The sequence below is a fragment of the Sciurus vulgaris genome (genome assembly GCF_902686455.1).
Source record: "Sciurus vulgaris genome assembly, chromosome: 2".
Classification (NCBI taxonomy): Eukaryota; Metazoa; Chordata; class Mammalia; order Rodentia; family Sciuridae; genus Sciurus; species Sciurus vulgaris.
The window spans coordinates 80,757,240-80,778,088 of record NC_136462.1 but is presented as its reverse complement, the minus strand read 5'-3'; the positions used below and the strand labels follow the sequence as shown (position 1 = coordinate 80,778,088).

At 36.0% G+C, this 20,849-nt stretch overlaps 1 pseudogene across 1 annotated transcript; it reads right to left on the bottom strand.

The window, feature by feature from the left end:
• Window positions 1-1,248: 1,248 nt before the first annotated feature.
• Window positions 1,249-20,131, bottom strand: LOC306653473 (large ribosomal subunit protein eL19-like; annotated as a pseudogene). The gene is made up of 2 exons (XR_013766984.1): window positions 20,123-20,131; window positions 1,249-1,840 (listed from the first exon to the last, which is right to left on the bottom strand). The product of XR_013766984.1 is annotated as a large ribosomal subunit protein eL19-like (transcript).
• Between the last annotated feature and the right edge of the window lie 718 nt (window positions 20,132-20,849).

Sequence of the window (20,849 nt, the reverse complement as noted above, 5' to 3'; positions counted from 1 at the left end):
GGATGGAATAAAAGTGATGGCATGGAGCTTCTGAGATAATTCAGGAAAAGAATTTGTCTTTCCCCCTAGCACTTACTTCACTTGCTCTGGGGTAAGGTAGTTGCCATTCCTTGAGAACAGTACAGCAACACTATGGAAAGGAACTCAGGTCTTCTTCCAACAGCAGGAAGTAACTCAGGCCTTCTTTCAAAGGTCAGGTGACTGAACAGCCTTCGGATGACTGCAAACTCATGGGACATGCTGAACCAGAGCCACTCAGTAACTTGTTTCCACAGTCCTGACTTTTAGAAACTGTGCCATAATATTTATTTATTTATTTATTTATTTAAAGAGTCTCATTATTTGCACAGGCCAACCCTGAACTTCTGGGTTTCAGAGAGCCTCCTGCCTCTAGAGTAGCCAGGATTACAGGTGTGCCCCAGCACATTTGACTTCTTCTTTTTTAAATTTGGGAACAAAGAATGACTTTACTTCTCTTCTGCCCCTTCAGCTAATAATTGACTTACTTTTACTATATTAGTTAAAAACCATACAATATGTATCATTTCTAGGACATTTATAAAAGTAGGAAATGTATTTGTTTATTTGGTTGTTTATATAAAAATATAAAGATTATTTAAATTCTGGTAAGTTCCTTACAAAGAAGAAAGATGACTGTCAAATGTGGCCAAGGGTTAGGGTCCTGGGCTGGTATGAACACACATGGATACACTTAATTTCCAAAGGGCAATTTGCAGCAAAACTCCTGACATTTTTTTCTTACTGTTTGACCCAAGGATTCCACTTTCCACAATTTATTCTAAGGAGTTAATATATCAAGTGCATAAAGATATATGAACAAGGATGTTTATTGCAGCATGGCTTTTAATGGTAAAGAGTAGAAAACCTTAGATGTTCTATTTTAAATGGCATTTGAAGTTTAACAGTGAAATAATACTCAGTTCCTTAAGGTGATGGTAAGGCCTAAATTTATGGACATGGAAGATTGCAAATGAATTCAGTGAGAGAAGTTTATGGTGTTTATTATGATTCCAATTCATGAAAGCATATGCCTATATTTGTTAAAAAAGAAAAAATACTTGCATATATTTGCAAGTAAAAAAAATTCTGGAATGATAGCTGTCAAAATGTTAGTATGTTTTGGTAGTAAGATTCAGAGTAATTTTAATTAATGAATTTTTTTAACAAATAAAACTTGTTTTTATTTGAAGGACTGAGACCACTATGTACAGACACAAGAGGGGAGCTTTATTTCCTGGTTTCTTCCTCCTTGTGCAGTCTTGATGAGCTCTTCCTTCTTGGCCTGGAGGTGCTCCTCACCGCGCTTGTGTGCCTTCTTGGTCTTAGACCTGCGGGCCTCAGCCTGGTCAGCCAGGAGCTTCTTGCGGACCTTATCTGCCTTCAACTTGTGGATGTGTTCCACGAGAATCCGCTTGTTTTTGAACACATTCCCCTTTACCTTCAGGTGGAGGCTGTGATACATGGGACGGTCAATCTTCTTAGATTCCTGGTATCTCCTGAGCAGCCTGCGCAGAATCCGCATCCTCGTCATCCAGATTACCTTCTCCGCATTTCAGCATTAGCTGTACCCTCTCTCTTACCTATGCCCATATACCTGTCCTTCCGGGGAGCCAATGTATTTTTCGGGCATTGGCCCGGGAATGGACAGTCACTGGTTTGTGGATGATCAGCCCATCTTTGATCAGCTTCCGGATCTGCTGATGAGAGTTGGCAATGGCAATTTCACTGGTCTCAGGGGGGTCCAGCCAGACCTTTTTCCCACAGTGGAGGACGCTGGAGGCAAGCCTCTTCTGAAGCCTGAGCATACTTATGGCTGTAGCTGTGGCAGCAAAAGGAAAGGAAACAACTCCTTAATGAATTATTTTTAAAAATATATTTGTGTTGTCTAGTTTTTCTTCTAGTGATTTGAGACATCCAGAAAAAAAGCAATACAATTCATCGTATAACTTTAGGAAAATAAGATGAAAAAGAAAGTTGTGGTCAAATGTACTCAAATATTAAATTATCAAAAATTAGTCACTTTTAATATTTGGTTGATATTATATTATGCTTTTTAGCCTTTTATGCAAAAAATGTGTATACCTTTTCATAATAATAAAAAGATCTACATTTAAAGCAGGAAAAATCCATTTCTTTCAGTGAAAAATCTCTACAACATTTAACTGATATAAATTAGACTTGACAGACAAAGCACAAGATACCTTTAACAGCTCTGAAGGACCTTTTAAGAAGGTGGTAAAGCCAGAAATCCCACACGTACTAAAAGAAAAATGTAAGCCCAACAAGTCATTGTGTCGGCTTAGGAACTCAATTCCTCAACAAGATTCCTAAAGCACAAGAAGTAAAATCAAGAATTAATAAATGGGATAGTATCAAACTAAAAAGCTTCTTCACAGCAAATAGAACAATCACAAATGTGAACAGAGAGCCAACAATATGGGAGAAAATCTTTGCCATTTACATCCAAGACAGAGTGATAATCTCCAGGATATATAAAGAACTCAAAAACAACAACAACAACAACAACAAAAAAAAAACCATACACTCAAAAATAACCCAAATAAACAAATCAACAAATGGGCAAAGGGACTGAACAGACATTTTACAGGACAATAAATACCAAATGGTCAACAAATATATGAAAAATGGTTCACCATCTCTAGCAATAGAGAAATGTAAATTAAAACTATACTGAGATTTCACTTCACTCTAGTCAGAATGGCAATTATCAAGAATACAAGTAACAATAAATATTGGCCAGGATGTAGAGAAAAGGTTACATTCATACTTGCCAGTGGAACTACAAATTGGTGCAACCTTTCTGGAAAGCAGTATGGAGATTCCTCAGAAAACTTGGAATAGACCCACCATTTGACCCAGATATCCCACTCCTAGGTTTATACCCAAAGCACTTAAAATCGGCATACTACAGTGATGCAGCCACATCAATGTTTATAGCAGCACATTCACAATAACTAAACTATGGAACCAGCCTAGGTGCCCTTCAACAGATGAATGGATGAAGAAATGTGGTACATATATACAATGGAATATTACTCAGCTATAAAAAAGAATGACTTATGACATTTGCCAGTAAATGGATGGATCTGGGAGACTATCATACTAAGTGAATAAGCCAATCCCCAAAACCAAAGGTCAAATCTTGTCTCTGATTAGTGGATGCAAACACACAAAAAGGGGTGGGAAGAGGGAAAGAATAGAAGTTTAGCAGAATAACAAAGGGGAATGAAGGAAAGGGAAGAGGAATAGGCATAGGAAAGACAGTAGAATGAATCTGACACATATGTACATATATGAAAACACCACAATGAATTTCCACATCATGCACAACCACAAGACTGGGATTCCACTTAGAATAAGATATAATCCATTTTGTATAAATATATCTAAATAATACTGTCATGTATATCTAAAAAAGCAAATTTAAAGAAAAAAGAAGGCAATAAAGCACTGTGCTGATTAAAACACTATATAAATTCATTTTGTAACTCTAGGTTAGCAAAGGAACTGAGGTTAGTTGTAAACAGGTTTTTAATCTATTCAAGGCTGATTAGCTAATATCAATTTGATTTTTAGCAATCACAAATTTAGGGCTTGTGTATCAATATGAACCTTTTCTAACACAACAGTTGCAAAAATATACTTAAAAGAGGCAAATTAGTTTTCAAAACTGATGTCTAACATCAGATTCTCATATCCAATGTAAATATAACAATCAAAATTCAGGGAATGGATATAAGATTTGGGTTGCTGAATGAAGATATACAAAACGTTAATTTTGGAAAGTACTACTAGGATTTATAATCAATTTTCAACATCACTAACAAAAAAAAAACCATATTTTTTTACTCATTATAGAGGGATGACATTCTAGAAATCAGAAACAGAAACCACACACAGGTTATTAGTGTTTTAAATCATCTGTTAGTTTTTTGGCTTATCTCAGGCCTGGAGCAAGGAAAGAAATACTGAATACTTAATTTCCTTGAGTTAGAAATTCTGCTAGTATGTGTTAAATAATACCTAATAATGAACCCTTTTAGAACTTAGTATAAACTCAGTCTAAACATTTTACTGCATAAGAAAATTTTCAAGTCTGTTGAATAGTTAATAATTTATATCCATGAGTATTAAATAGAGACAAAAGAATTACACACTTATCAAAAGAAAACACAATTCTGAAAATCCTAATATTTTAGTTGTGTATCAAGGTATTACTCAAAAAACAAAATGATTGAGAAGCTACATTCTCAAGATCTAATTTTTGCAAAGAATAAACAGGACAATAGCAGTATCTCAAAGCAGATAAGCCCTTCAGATTTTATCTTAGACTGTTGGTATTAGGCCACATAAATAATATTTTATTACCCTCAATTCTACTTGGAAAATCCTTCATAAAAGGACTTTTATAGCAAAACAACAGAAAGCTTTCTAAAAACTGAACATTTATAAATGCCCTTCCTCTATGTTTATGTATTTAATGGCAATCTTTAGATTACTCATGGAGATCAAGCAGAGTTAACATTTTAAAAGTTATTTAATTGCAAAAATTCTAACAGGCCAGAAACCAAAGTGTTACCAAATTTTAAAGACATCCTTATTATCAAGAAGTTCAGATTAACTTATTTGTCACAGATTTACAAAGTCATGTGAATCAAAACACATTTGAGCTAACTTAACAGGTTTACATTTTGCGTTTACTTAATCTAAAAACTGATTTGGTATCACGCAAACAAATAATACCTAAGAATATAAACATATTGGCACATAAAAGAAAATTTCAAAGCTTAGATTCATCACAAATATGCGTTTTTAAATAGAAAATTGGGGTAAAACTTTATATGTAGTTTCGCATATGTACTTTTGAAATGTAATTTTAAATGTTTCAGATAATATCAAACTCACGGAAAAGTTGCCAGTACAATGAACTCTTTTCTGTAGCTAGTGTGTCTTTCTTGTTATAATAACGCTATTCTCCTATATAACCACAACTCATTCATTAAAATCATGACACTGACATGTGCTACCATCTAACTCAGATCCTGCTCAAATTTCACCATCGGTCCCAAAGATGTCCTTTATAACAAAAAGAATGGTGCATTTCTTTTAATAGTCATGTCTCTTTTATTCTCCTTGGTCTAAGATAACTTCTTAGGCTTTTGTGAGTTCATGACTGACTCTTTTGAAGATTCCAGGCCAATTATTTTGTGGAATGTCCCTCAATATGAGTTTGTTCTGATTAGATTCAGATTCTGTATCTCTGCCAGGGATGGTACAGAAATGAGGCCAGTTTTTCCCCTGCTTTCTCCCGGTTCCAGTTTAATATCAGTTTGAGCCATTATTGATGTTTACTTTGTTCACTTGATTAAGGGGAATCTGCCAGGCTTCTCTAATAAAGGTATTATTGTTTACTTTTTGTAATTAGTGTTTAGTGGTCAATATCTTTTGAAATTATTTAATCCCTTATTACCTATTCCTATTAAATGCATTCATTTATTTATATTACTCTGGACTCATGTTTTATGAGTTATAATCTGTCCCACATTAGTCATTGGAAGCCCTTCACCCTGACTTCTCTGTGCTTTCATGTTTCCATCATTCTTTAGGCAGTTCCTTGCTTTGAAGAACAAGATGGTTCAAGCTCATTATATCTGTGTGTATGTGTGTAATTTTTTGGTACTGGAGATTGAACCCAAGGGTGCTTTACCACTGAACTATATATCCCATTCTTTTATTTTATTTTGAGTTACTTAGGGCCTGCTAAGTTGCTGAAGTTGACTTTGAACTTGCGATCCTTCTGCCTCAGGCTCTTGAGCGGCTGGGATTACAGGCGTGTGCCACCGTGCCTGGCTCATTTTATATATTCCTTGCCCTAAACCAGTCATTTTTCTAAGAAGACCAGGTCATTTTGAAACCAGTATTGGGAACCCAAGGTGTGGGCAAAAGGTATGTGCTCATTATGATGAAGGTGAGAGACCTCCAAGTCTCTCAGAGTTGGGAATGAGACAAGAGTTCTTATCCTCAGGTGTCTGTCTGTCTCTCTCCCTTTTGTATTTTCATGCATTTTCTTTATGTGTTTATATAAAAAAATCATGGGTTTACATCAATACTTAATTCTAATCTAGCTCTACAGGGCTCGTACTTGTTTCCTCCCTTTCCATGTTTAAGTTACTATTTCCATCATTATTATAATTTTTAAATTTCTGACACCTTCTCCCACATTTTCCTTAATATATTTGCTTGTTTAATTTATTTTCACGTATATAACTCACCTTCCCATAATGGATGCCCTTTATCATCCATTATGGCTCTGGCTCTGACTGGACCAGGGTGCCCCTCATTTGGGCTCTAATTTCTCACGCCGGGCCACACCTCAGAGCGGACACCCATTCACCTGCTCCAGCTCTGACTCACAGTGCTGGGCTCGCTTTCCAAGGACCCTTTGCCCCACACCAGTGGGCACAGCTCCTCTCCTGGCTTCAGTTTTCTATTCCCATGCCAGGTTGCCCCTCCTCAGGGATGTCCACCTTGCTGTGCCCCACCTAGTGGCTTTAGGACTTAATTGTTTAGGAAAGGAGAGGAAGGGCAGAAAAGAGGTCTTTTTTCCTTTTTAAAATTAAATTACTTAATGGCATTTTCCATATTGCCTAGTATTCTTTCAAAGCTTTTCCAGTGAAGTTTTATTTTATTAATGAAATATGATTTACTTAACTAATTTCCTACTTCTGAACATTAAAGGGATTACCACCTATAAACAATCAGTTTGTTTTCCTTAAAACAAATTTCTCCAAGTCAAAAGAATTATCAGATCAAAAGTATAAGTCATATTAAAGCTTCAGGTATCTATTCACATATTGCCTTTCATTAAAGGTCTACTTTACTATGCACTCCCACTTGCAGGGCACCTAATGGACAATGGCACTACATCCTTTGTATAATTTGGTATTATCTTTTAATCTCTGACAGTTTCATTGGCAAAATATGTTTCCTTTTTAAAAAAAATTTTTTAACATTGCATGACTTTTGTTAGCCATTTCTAAATCACTTCCCAGTGTCCTCAGTGTCTCCTCTTACCCAAGATTCTCTCTCTACTTTGTGACAAAAGTTCTCATGAACATTCATGAGCACATATACTTTTTGCTAGCCTGCAAACAAAAATGAAAAGCTCTTTGAATCTAAGTGGATCATTCATGGTGGCTGTGTATTTTCATCAGTCTCATTCCATGTGTTGAATCTGGGCTCATTCAGAAAATACCCAGAGAAGACGTAGTTCAAGAATTTCTCCTAAAGGAAAACTGCAGCAGAGTGCATAGTTTGTTAAGCACCTCCAGGATTTCTTTGCTTATCTACCTCGAGCTTAATCATAGGTCTTTCTGTGGGCAGCACTACCACCTGGGTTTAGCTTCTTCTTTTTTTTTTTTTTCGTACCCGCGATTGAACCCAGGGTTGCCTAACTACTGAGCCATATCCCTTTCCTTGTTTATATTTTATTTAGAGACAGGATCTCACTGAGTTTCTTAGGGCCTCACTAAGTTGCTGAGTCTGACTTTGAATTCACAATCCTCCTGCCTCAGCCTTCCAAGCGACTGAGATTATAGGTGTGGACCAGCTCCCATGCTTAGCATTCTTGAAAGTGTCTAGACCAGCCTGGACAAATTGCTGGATGAATTGCCCCCATACGCAGGCTGGGTCCCACTGGCTATGGACACAATACCATTATTTTATTTATTTGTTATGCTGAGGATTGATCCTAGTGCCCCACACATGCTAGGCAAGCACTCTACCACTGAGCCTCAACCCCAGTCCTGTTTTTTCTTTTTTTCATTTGAAAATATTTTATTATTATTATCACAGCTTGGATCTTGGCCTATATATTGGCTTCCTTTTTAAAATAATTTGGTCTTTTTTAGATATACATGATAGTAGAGTGTATTTTGACATATTATACATACATACATGGAGTATAACTTATTCTAATTAGGATCCCATTCTTGTGGTTGTACATGATATGAAGTTACACTGGTCATGTATTCACATATAAGGATAGGAAAGTTATGTCTGATTCATTCTGTTGTCTTTCCTATTCCCATCCCCCCTCCTTTTCCTTCATTCCCCTTTGTCTAATCCAGTGAACTTCTAATCTTCCCCTTCCCACCCTCCCTTGTTGTGGGTTAGCATCCATATGTCAAAGAGAACATTTGGCCTTTGATTTTTTGGGGACTGGCTTATTTCACTTAGCATGATATTCTCCAGTTTCATCCACTTACCAGCAAATGCCACAATTCCATTTCTCTTTATAGCTGAGTAATATTCCAGTGTGTCTATATACCACATTTTCTTTATCCATTCATCTGTTGACGTATACCTAGGTTGATTCCATAGCTTGGCTATTGTGAATTGAGTTTCTATAAACATGGACATGGCTGCGTTTGCTGTAGTATGCTCATTTTAAGTCTTTTGGGTATAAACCAACGAATGGTATAACCAGGTCAAGTGGTGGTTACATTACTAACTTTTGGAGGAATCACCATATTGCTTTGCAGAGAGTTTGCACCAATTTGCAATCCCACCAGCAATAAATAAGTGAAACTTCTTCCCCACATCCTCACCAACATTTATTGTTACTTGTATTCTTCCCCCCCCATAGCTGTATTGAGGTAAAATTGACGTACAATAAAATGCACATATTTGAAGTATGCAATTTGATCAGTTCTGACTTGTATTTAATCAATACAATCAATATAAAAAGAATTTCCATTACTTTTAAAAATTTGAATTATGCAGACCATTTCCTGCATGATTTATTACATTAGAAATCAATCAACCAATCACATTAAGATATATAGAACCCCACTCCCACATGTCAACTATTTCAAAATTAAATGGCACACTTACAAATATTTTGGAGGTCAAGGAAGAAAGCACAAGAAAAGTAAATAAAAAGTACTTTGAACTAAGTGACAATAAAAGCTTAAAAGATCAGGATCTCTGGGATGAAACAGTACTCAGATGAACATTTATAACAAACTACTTATATCAGAAAGAAGCTAGAATAACAAATTACTTTCAAATTATGTAGTATGAAGGAGAAAAACGAGGAGTATGAGAAGAAATATATGAAATAGAGAAGAAATAATTCAGCTAAAATTTGATACAAAATAAACACATCTAACCAAGAAAATAGCAAGAACATGAAAATTAATATCAATGGAAAGGGAACTATCAAAATAACCCTATAGATGCTAAAAATATATTAAGGTAATTTTACAATTGTATGCCAACATATGTGATAATTTATATAACATGGTCTATATTAGAGAAGGATCCATGTGCTACTGAGAATAAAGTGTATCCAGTCATCAGTGGATGAAATATTCTATATATATCTGTTAAGTCTAAATTATCAATTGTATTTTTTTAACTACTATAGCTTCTTTATTTAGTTTTTGTTTGGAGGATCTCTTCAGTGGTGACAGAAGCATGTTAAATTTTCCCAGAGTATTGTATTGTGGTCTATCTGATTCTTGAAGTTGAGAAGGGTTTATTTGATGTATGCAGATGCTCCATTGTTTGGGGCATAAATATTTATGATTGTTATGTCTTGTTGATATATAATTCCTTTAAGCAGTATGAAATGGCCTTCTTTGTCCCTTCTGATCAACTTTGGCTTAAAGTCCATTTTATCTGATATGAGGATAGTAATCCCTGATTGTTTGCATAATTCATGTGAGTGATATGTTTTTTTTTTTTTTTTTTTTTTTCCCCATTCTTTCACCTTCAGTCTGTGGAAGTCTTTGCCTATGAGATATGTATCTTGGAGACAGCATATTGTTGGGTCTTGTTTTGTAATCCAATTTGCCAGTCTGTGTCTTTTGATTGATGAGTTTCGGCCATTTACATTCAAGGCTATTATTGAGATATGATTTGTAATCCCAGTCATTTGGGTTTACTTCTGGTTTTTAATTTGAATTGGCTTCTCCTTTGTTTGACTATTCCTTTAGTGTAGCTCCTCCCTTTGCTTGTTTTCACTTTTTTTCCCCCCATTTCATCTTCATGGAATATTTTGTTAAGAATGTTCTGTAGTTCAGGCTTTATAGTTACAAATTCTTTTACCTTTTGTTTATATGGAAGGTTTTAATTTTATCCTTAAATCTGAGGCTCTATTTTGCAGGATATAAGAGTCTTGGTTGGCATTTGTTTTCTTTCAGAGCTTGGTATATGTTATTCCAGGACTCCTAGCATTGAGAATCTGGGTTGAGAAATCAACTGAGATCTGGATTGGTTTCCCTCTAAATGTGACCGTTCATTTTTCTCTGGCAGTCTTTAAAACTTTATCCTTATTCTGTATGTTAGGCATTTTCATTATAATGTGACTTGGTGTGGGTTTGTTGTAATTTTGTATATTTGGGGTCCTTTAAGACTCTTGTATTTGATTTTCCATTTCATTCTTTACATTTTGGAGATTTTCTGATATTATTTCATCAAAAATATGCATTCCTTTGGTTTGTGTCTCCATGTCTTCATCTACACCAATAAATCTTAAATTTGGTCTTTTCATGTTATTCCATAGTTCTTGGAAGTTCTGTTCAAGGTTTCTTAACATCTGATCTCTGTAGTCAATTCTATGGGATTATATATTTTGTCTTCATTGCCTGAGGTGCTGTATTTCAAATGGTCTAGTCTGTTGGTGATGCTTTCTATTGAAATATTAGTTTGGTTTATTACTTCCCATTTTGAGGTTCTGGTTTTTATTTTTTTTTCTCTCAGAACTTCTGCCTTCTTATTGAAGTGATCTTTCACTTCCTGTATTTTCTCTCTGATTTCATTTCTTATACCATCCTTTAGTTCACAGATCAGTTTAACTGCGTACATTCTAAACTCCTTCTCTGACATTTTATTCACTGTGATGTTGATGGATTCTGTTATTGAAGTATCTTGGTTTGTTTGGGGCACTTTGTTCCCTTGCCTTTTCATGTTGTTTATGTGTCTCCCATCTAACAGTATGGATCTGATGCAGTAGAGTTTCTACCTTGTGGATTTATAGTGTCCCTGAAAGTTTTCAGGACCTCACTGTTTAGGGGGAGACAAATAATAACAACAACCAGTGCAAACAATATACAGATTTAAACCAAATAGTTCCTTCTATGACATCTATAATGTTAATTATCACAAAAAACCAGAAATAATATGATCAGCTATTGCCTACAATAAGAACAGAAAGTTTGCACAAGGGTTTATAATTTCGGATGATGGACAGGGAGAGAACAGAAGTGATATAGGATGTGATGATTATGAGGAAGGAGAAAAAAAGAAGTAAAAACTTGAAGAGTGAAAGAGAACAATAAAGCTTGGCTGTTAGCAGAAGAAAAGAGAGAATCAAGAGAAACAGGTAGGAGAAAAATACATAAAGTAAAATTTTTAAAAATTAAAAATATAAATAAAAGAATACAAAACAAAATAAAATATACTAATCAAACATCTAGTTCACAAAAAACTAACCCATGAAAAAATAACTTACTTCAAAAATACTAGAAATGAGAAAAAACAAATATGAATATGTTTAAATGTCCATGTACCATTAAGGTCACAATTAAAGAGAGAAAAAGAATTTTTGTTTTTTAAAAGATCTTGATGAAAAGTTTAAGAATTCTTTCCATTGGAGTTCAAAATATTCTCAGTTTCTCTTCTCAGTAGTTTTAGGTGGGGTCATCTGGAGTGTGATGTTCCACCCTCTGGATTGCTGGAGTGAGAAAGGTAATTTCATAGGTAGAATTCCTGGAGGCAGGGTTTAGGCTTAAGTGGGATACAGGCTATTTGCTGAATGCAAATTGGCCTGGACATTTTAAATCAGAACACCTTCAACTGTTCAATGCTGGATGACTCTACCCCAGGGATCTCCCCTGGGTTCCAGTTGTGTGGTGGGGGACCCAATTCTTAATCCCCTATGTCACCTTTGGACCCCAGGTTTCCTGGTCTCAGATTAAGTCTCCAAATAATCTCTCCCACCCCGCCCTTTTGAGTTCCCAACCAGATGCATATATTCCAGCCAGTTCTGAAAGCAGTCAGATTGGAGGAGGAGAGGTAGAGCTAGGTGGGTTTCCACAACCAGTTGTCCACTGTGTAAACCTCTCCATGTTTGATTTTTCTCCTGGTCACATAAGTACTTTCTATATCTTGCAGTGTGTTTACTGAGCCTATATTATGGTCCAAACTGGGGTTTGCCAGGAATTGGCTCCCTCAGCTACTGGCCCTCATGCAGGAGCTGCACAATGGTTCCTTCCTTTTTCCTCCACACACTGCCTGGATTGCTGGGGGCTTCTTTCCCTGCACATGGATATTGTGCAGTGCATCTTGCAGGTTTGTGGGGTAATGGCCTTGGTCTTTAAATGCTCTGTACCCAGACACACCTTTGGCCTCCCAAAAATGCTGGTTCCTTTAATTTTCTTACCCCTCTACTATGGTCACAGAGGGACCATTCTGGCTGGTACTTCCTGTCTGGCTGCGGCAGTGGCTGTGCCACTGGGGTATCTTCCTTATTTTATTATATTCAACTTCCTGAGTCCCCGATCTGCTTTGAATGTTCAGTTTTAAATTCCAGTGAAGTCCCTTCACTTTTTTTTGTCCACTTACCTTGCTAAGAAGGTGCCTGCTTTCTTGGTTTCACTTTATAGAGCAGCCAGGAAAGCGACATCCTCTATTCTGCCATCCTGAAAACCTCCTTGTACTGGTATTCTTGATAATTGCCATTTTGACTGGAGTTAGGTGAAGTCTCAGTGTAGTTTTAATTTGCACTTCTATAATTCTAGAGATGTTGAACCATTTTCACATATTTATTGACCATTCATATTTCTACTTCTGTGAAATGCTTGTTCAGTTTCTTTGTCCATTTGTTAGTTTGTTTGTTTTGGTGTTAACTTTTTTGAGTTCTTTGTATATTATGGAGATTAATGCTCTATCTGGGGTTTAGGTGGCAAAGATTTTCTTCCATTCTGTAGATTCTCTGTTCATTCTTGATTGTTTGCTGCAAAGAAGCTTTTTAATTTGATACCATCTCATTTAGTGATTCTTGATTTTACTTCTTATGCTTTAGGAGTCTTGTTGAGGAAGTCAGTTCCTAGACCAACATTCTGGAGAGTTGGGCCTATTTTTTTTTTTTTTTTTTCTTGTAGGCATGGGTCTCTGGTCTAATGCCTAGGTCCTTGATCCATTTTGAGTTGAGTTTTGTGCAGGCTGAGAAATAGGGGTTTAATTTCATTTTGTTATATATGGATTTCCAGTTTTCCCAGCACCATTTGTTGAAGAGGCTATCTTTTTTCCAATGTATGTTTATGGTGCCTTTGTCTAGTATGCAATAAATATTTGCATGGGTTTTTCCTCTGTCTTGTATTCTATACCATTGGTCTTTATGTCTGTTTTTGTGCCAATATCATGCTGGTTTTGTTACTGTAGCTCTGTAGTATAATTGAAGGTCTGGTATTGTGATGCCTCCTGCTTTACTTTTCTCACTGAGGACTGCTCTGGTTATTCTGGGTCTCTTATTTTTCCAAACAAATTTTATGACTTTTTTTTAATTTCTGTGAAGAACATCATCAGAACCTGAATAGGAATTGCATTAAATCTGCATGCAGCTTTTGGTAGTATGGCCATTTTGACAATATTAATTGTGCTTATCCAAGAACATGAGCAATCTTTCCATCTTCTAAGGTCTTCTTCAATTTCTTTCTTCAGGGTTCTGTAGTTTTCATTGTATAGATCTTTTACCTCTTTTGTTAGTTGATTCTCAAATTTTTTTTTTTTATTTTTTTGAGACAATTGTGAATGGGATAGTTCTCCTGATTTCTTTTTCAGCTGATTTGTCATTGGTATATAGGAACACAACTTATGTAAGGCTGTTAATTTATATCCTGCTACTTTGTTGAATTCATTTATGAGTTCTGGAAGTTTTCTAGTGGAGCTTTTTGGGTCTACTAAATATAGAATCATATGGTTGGCAAATAGGGAGGTTTGAGTTCTTCTTTCCTATTTGTATCCCTTTAATTTCTTTCTTTTGTCTAATTGCTCTAGTTAGTGTTTCAAAGACTGTGTTGAATAGAAGTGGTAAAAGAGGGCATCCCTATCTGTTCTAGTTTTTAGAGGGAATGCTTTTAATTTTTCTGTATATGGAATGATGTTGACCTTGGGTTTAGCATATACAGCTTTTACAATGTTGAAGTATGGTCCTACTTTCCCTAGTTTTTCTAGTATTTTGAGCATGAATGTATGCTGAATTTTGTCAAATCCCAGCCCTTTTTTATATTTTATTTAGAGACAGAGTCTCACTGATTTTCTTAGGGCCTTACTGAATTGCTGAGACTGGCTTTGGACTCATGATTCTCTTGCTGTAACCTCCAAGTTGCTGGGATTACAGGGGTGCACACCTGAATTTCAACCACTTTTGAAGTGACTCTTTTCATGTTAATCTTACAGTAGAAAAAGATTTAGTTAAAAGTCATTTTCTAAGACAGAAACTTTTTCTGTGGGTAGGCCCTATTTAATAGTATCTCACCACATCCAGAAATAATCAACTATCCTCATAATCAACCTCAAAATTCCCTGTTCTGTAATTATTTAGTATTTTCAACCATGGTCACTTAAATCCCTCCTGTGAAATTTTAGGACTAGGTATTTGTCTAGGTGAAGTTATTTTTAGGAGGCACACTCAGCAAAATACTATGCTCACCTCATTTCACACCTTTTAAAATAATTAAGTTGAAATATATGTAACAAAAGATTTGCCATTTTAATCGCTTTAAGTATCCATTTCAGTGGCATTAATCACATTCACAATGCCTTGCAAAAATCACCACCATTCATTCCCAAAACTTTTTCATCACTCTAAACAGAAACTCAGTCACTAGGTTCTCATTTTGCATTTATCAAAATAGTTAATGTACATAGCTAAAAGCTACTGTTTCTTCCCACCACTTTGCAACTCCAATACAAGTCCTAAGAGGCACACCACTTCTAGCACCATTTTAGTAGCTATAGAAAGGTTCCCATCTATTAATTCATTAAGTACCTATTGACGTCACATTATGACAGATTAACATTTAGTTCAATTCCAACTCACCTTCCTCTTTTACCTTTCTAATTTAATAATATACTAACTCTCTTAATGTCTACTTCGGTTATGCCCTATGTACTGTGGGTCTCTATTTTGTAAGATGACATTAGCGGCCTTATCCTTCCCTTCACTCTATTCTCCTCTGTCTACAAGTTTAGTCACCTGACTTCTACATTTTCATGGTTGCTTACATTAACATTAATTCCATAACTAAAATTAAAATTATATCTACTCCCAGTGGTTCAGAAGGCTGAGGCAGGAGGATCCCAAGTTCAAAGCCAGCCTCAGCAAAAGTGAGGTGCTAAGCAACTCAGTGAAATTCTGTCTTTAAATAAAATACAAAATAGGGCTGGGGATGTGGCTCAGTGGTTGAGTGTTCCTGAGTTCAATCCCAGGCACCCCCCCCTAAAAAAAAAAAAAAAAAAAAAAAAAAAAAACTATGTTTACTGCCTTTAAAAGCTGAAAATGGATAGAGGATATTTCTAATTATTTTAAATATTGAAAAAAGTTGGGCTGGGGTTGTAGCTCAGTGGTGAAACACTTGCCTCACATATGTGAGGCACTGGGTTTAATCCTCAGCACCCTATATAAATCAAATAAAGTTTTTCAAAAATCAAATAAATAAAATAAAGGTATTGTGTCCATCTACAACTAAAAAATATTTTTAAAAATGTTTTCTAGAGGTCCAATAACACCATAACTTTTAAAACAACATTATGTATTTCTGGAGTTCTTTGTTGCCTTTTATTTTCTTATATATTCGGCAAGCTACCAATTCTCAAATTCATTCATCCTTTTAATAAATTGAATTTCCTGTCAAGTATTTGCCTTTCCCCAAGATTTCTCTCCTGAAGCTTCTGCTCTACCAGGTGTTTTCCAAAGCTGTAATCCTCTTTCTTGGTCTACTTGCCTGTGTTAAGCAGCTTTCCATCACTGTGACAAATATCCAAGATAAACAACTTAGAAAAGATTTATTTTGGTTCACAGTTACAAAGATTCCAGTCCAAGGCTGGCTGACTATTGTCTTTGGCCTAGGTGAAGCAGGACATCATGACGATAGCGGTGTTCAGTGGTAGAGGTAGAGGCTGCACACCTCATGGCAGCCAGGTAGCTGTGTGTGTGTGTGTGTGTGTGTGTGTGAGAGAGAGAGAGAGACAGTGAGAGAAAAGGAACTTGGGACAAGATAACCTTTTAAGGACACACATCCAGTGACTATTTCCCCCAACGAGGGCCAACCTCCTAAAGTTCCCACTACCTCCTAATAGGTAGCCAGCTGGGGACCAAGCCCTCAACACATAAGCCTTTAAGAGACATTCCAAATCCAAACTATAATACTTTATTTATGTATTTATGAAGCATATCCCCAAGTAAACTGATAAGAAAGTTTGCTTGGGAGTTACATGCTATGAATTCTTGCATATCTGAAAATGTATGTATTATCTTCTCAAATATGATTGATAGTTTTTCTGGGGCTAGGATTACAGATTGCCAACAGTTTCTTCTCAGAATTTTGAGAACACATTTCCTCACAGTTGTCTTTCTTCTAGTCAGTTGTCCATCAACTACTGAAAAGCCTGATGCCGTTTTGAATCATTGTAAGTGGTGTTTCATTTTTAGGATATTTTTATACCTGTGTTCTTTTTCACATTGCTGTGCTTAGGTATAGGTCATTGTCTCCTGTACTGGGGTAGGGAGGTTTTAATTAGGAATCTCAAATCTTTGGATCTGAATAAGTTATTTCAATAAATTTTCAATTTACCTTTTCCTCTCTTTTCTCTTTTTGGGAACTATATTAGTTAATTATTTGATTGCTTGGATTGCTCTTCTATATTTTATCTTATTCTATATTTTTCTCATCTTTTAAAACAAATTTTTAAATTTTATCTTTGATCCTAGTAATAATTCTTCCTCCATCATTTGTGTATTTCTTTTCAAAGTGTTTATTGTTTTAAGATTTTTTTTTATAGAATCATTTTTTGTTTTACAAAAGCATTAGCTCACCAAATAACTCAGAATATTCTAATGGAGGTTATTAAAGCTTTATTCTTTAATTTCTGCTTTGTCATTTGTTTTTTACTTCATGGACCCACCTCCACCAGTGCTGGGCATCCAACCTAGGGCCTCATGCACGCTAGGCAAGTGCTTTGCCAATGAGCTACAGCTCCAATTTCTCATTTCATCTTTTGTAAGTGCAATCTTTAAAAAATTATGGAGTCAATTCCATATATGAAGAGAATGGAGCTTGCAAAGAAATGAAGCCTTGGGAACACAAATTTTTCTTTAAAATAAAGATAATTTAATGTAGTTGAAGTTACATGTATGTATGTATTCACATTTACACTCACAGTTCTGACATGTTAGTTCCTGAATTTACAGTAGCTCTGACCTTTTGCATTCAGCAAATGTATATGACATATGCCACCAGATGGCACAAGCACACTAGTTGCATGATTGGAATTGTAAAGTGGAAGCTTTCAGTGTCTCATGTTTTCTTAATAAATAAGAATGCTGGCATTTATCTTAATAAAATCGAAATAAAACCAAAAACATGGTCCTCGTTCTTGATGCCAATCCAATAACGAAGACAAAGTTTTGAGTGAAAGGAAAAAGAAGTTTTCTTGCTTTGCTAGTAAAGGAGAAACACAGGGGACTCCTGCCCCAGAGCCTGTGATTCTCCCTGTCAAAGGGAGCATGGGTTTTTAAAAGAGGTGATTCAGAGAAATGAGATTAGGGAGGAGAGATCAGGAAGGAGAAGGTCAGGGAAAAGATCAGGGAGGAGAAGGTCAGGGAAATGAAGTTCAGAAAAAGAAAAAAATGTAAGTTTTAAAGTAATAAGGAATATAGTCAAAGTGCAGCAGTGGTTCCTTCATCTTCTGAATTTAGCTGTCATTGCTCTGAGGCTTATTTATTTATTTATTTTTGAAAGTCATATTTTATTTTTGAGGCTTTTTTTTTTTTAAAGAACATGTTTCTCTCTCTCTCTCTCTCTCTCTCTCTCTCTCTCTCTCTCTCTCTCTCTCCCTCTCCCTAACAAGATTAGGAAGACAGTGTTATCTTTTTCTTCCCCTAGTTAATTGCCTTTGAACACACCCACCACAGGAAGGAGATGCCTGCTGAGGATCTGGAAACTGAATATTTCCCAAATTAACAAGTGAATTCTAACTTACCATCAGAACACCCTGGGACCCCCCTATCAGAGCACACCTGGAATGTAACCCTTGAAGAGTTCCTTTAAAACACACCTGGCCCTCCTAGTGGGGAGAATCTCAGCCTTAAACCTTTTTCCTTTTCTTTCAAAACTGTGTCCTCATTATTGGATTGGCATTGGGGATAAGGACCAAGCTTTCAGTTGCAAAAGCATAAATGAACCCCTGTTAGAGAAGGACATATACCAATAACTTAATTGTAATTTTCTGTAGATGATGGTTAATTTTTACATGTTAATCGTTTAAAAATTCTTTAACAGTTAATATCAGCATTCAAGTGATAAAAATTAAAATCATATAATTCCATAAAACAGTTGAATTTCAACACTTGATGTTATGATATACCACTCTTAACATTTGGGAGGGAAAGGAATGAATATGTGGGGAAATATTAATGATTCATTAATTATTTCCTTGCCACTTTTACATTACCATTCCAATGTTAATCTTATGATCTGAATTTCATTATTGTTTTTTTTTTATCCAAACCTATTAAAAAATTAGAGACAGTTACTCTCCTTTTCCTCCATCTGTCACCTCCAGACTGTACATTTAGGTTTCTTTGGTGTGTTTTAAAACTGATAATATGGATCAAACTGAAAAAAGAGTAAAAACAGTAATAGAACTCACACATACATTTTTCACATATACTTTACAAATATTGATGCTTGGCTATATTTGGTTCAGATATTTTTATTGTTCATTTTTAATTTTAGTACCTGGAATTAAACCCCAGGCACTGAACCACTGATCTATATCCCTGCTCCCCCCACCCCCTTTTTAAATTTTGAGACAGATCTCACTAAGCTGTTTGGAGCCACTGGTCTCCATCTTTCTGCCTTCCTGGGATTAGGGGCATAAACCACCACACCCATCTTGTTCTTCATTTTAAGAAAGAAATCAAATGATATAGATGTAGTTGAATAAGAATATCAATGGTTAGTCTTATTCAAACACAGGAGCCACACCTGGATGCTAACCATAAAGTGCAACATCAAGGCCTATTTCATAGGTAAAAGACCCTGAGGCTCACCTGTAGGGACAACTCCACCCAACTCCTTTGTCCCAGAGGTGGGAAACCTAAAGTGGGGGTGAACTCAGATGGAAGTTACTGGAAGGAAGGTGGATGTGAACCCGGATGGAAGATAGTCTTGGTACCTTTTCAATGCCTATTTTACATATATTTTGCTCTATGCTCTACCCAGAACCATATATAAACTCCTAAACTGGCACACCAAAGTGGGTTTTCTGCTATCAGGCCCCTCCCACATGGCAGGAGTTCTCTCTCTTTTTGCTTAAATAAATCCTGCTGTGTTTACTCTTCTCTTCTGTGATTGTCCCTGGGTTTTATTTTTCAGAATTTGCAAGATGAAAACCCAGAGGAAATTGGCCATGCAGGGAATCTAGTCTCAATCAAAAATCCAGTTTCCCAGCTAATGTTATTTTCTCATAGTTTCCTTATTTTCCAGAAATAACCACTAGAGAAATGTTGATGACTATTTCCCCTGTGGACATTCCTATGCTCTTATTAACTATTTAACTACTATATATAGTGCTTATAAACATATTATCTCAGTTGTACATACCCTTTTGCTACTTGCTGTTAACAACACAGTTACTGAGATCATCACCACTAATATGGAAGGGTATGGAAAATGACAATACCCAAAACTGTCTGATCCATAGGAAGGTGTAGGAGAAAGGCAATCATTAAACCTTGCCCAGTAAACCCTTTCCCAGTAACAGTGGCCCCAAGGGAAAGAAAGCAAACCTTCATTCCTTCTCGGGTTAATCCACAGAGTCTCCACCAAAAGCAAACATTCATCCCTTTCCAACAAGAGTGGGTCCTGAAGGGAGGAGGCAGATAATGATATGCTGGCCCTGGACTTTTACCTTTCCCGTTGCTGATGAGTCCTGGAAGGAGAAAAGCAAATAGTGAAGCTCTGGGAAAGAATGAATTCTGGAAAAAGAAGATAAGCAGTGAACACCTCGTTCTAAACTTTGCCCAGTGAAAATGAGTTCTGGGCTTTTGACACTTTTTTTCTTGACTGCCCAAATCGACATATTCTGCCTCAATCTTCAGTGATTAATTCATCCCATTGTAAACTATAAAACTCAATCTCCTTCTGTAACTGGTGGCCATTTTCCTACCCAGAAATTGAACCCCTCCCCCTGCCCAGTGCCTGATTGATTGACTCCACTATGGAAAAAGGAAAGTTTGCTGATCTGTTTGAGGTCTGCTTCTGTCCTGGTTATTTGTATTTTCATAATGGTGCCAAAACCAAGTTGGTTATTTTTGCTTACAAATATTGTAAACCCAGTTTCTTGGTTTCTATTGTATTCTATGTTATAAGTACATCAGGTTATTTACTTTTCCTTTGCAACTGGGCATTTGGTTTTCACATATTTTACACCAATTAAAATTTAATGAATTTTCTTGTACATCTTTCTTTGCCTATATGTGTCAGTGATTCCCTAGGCTGTATACTTGGAAGAAG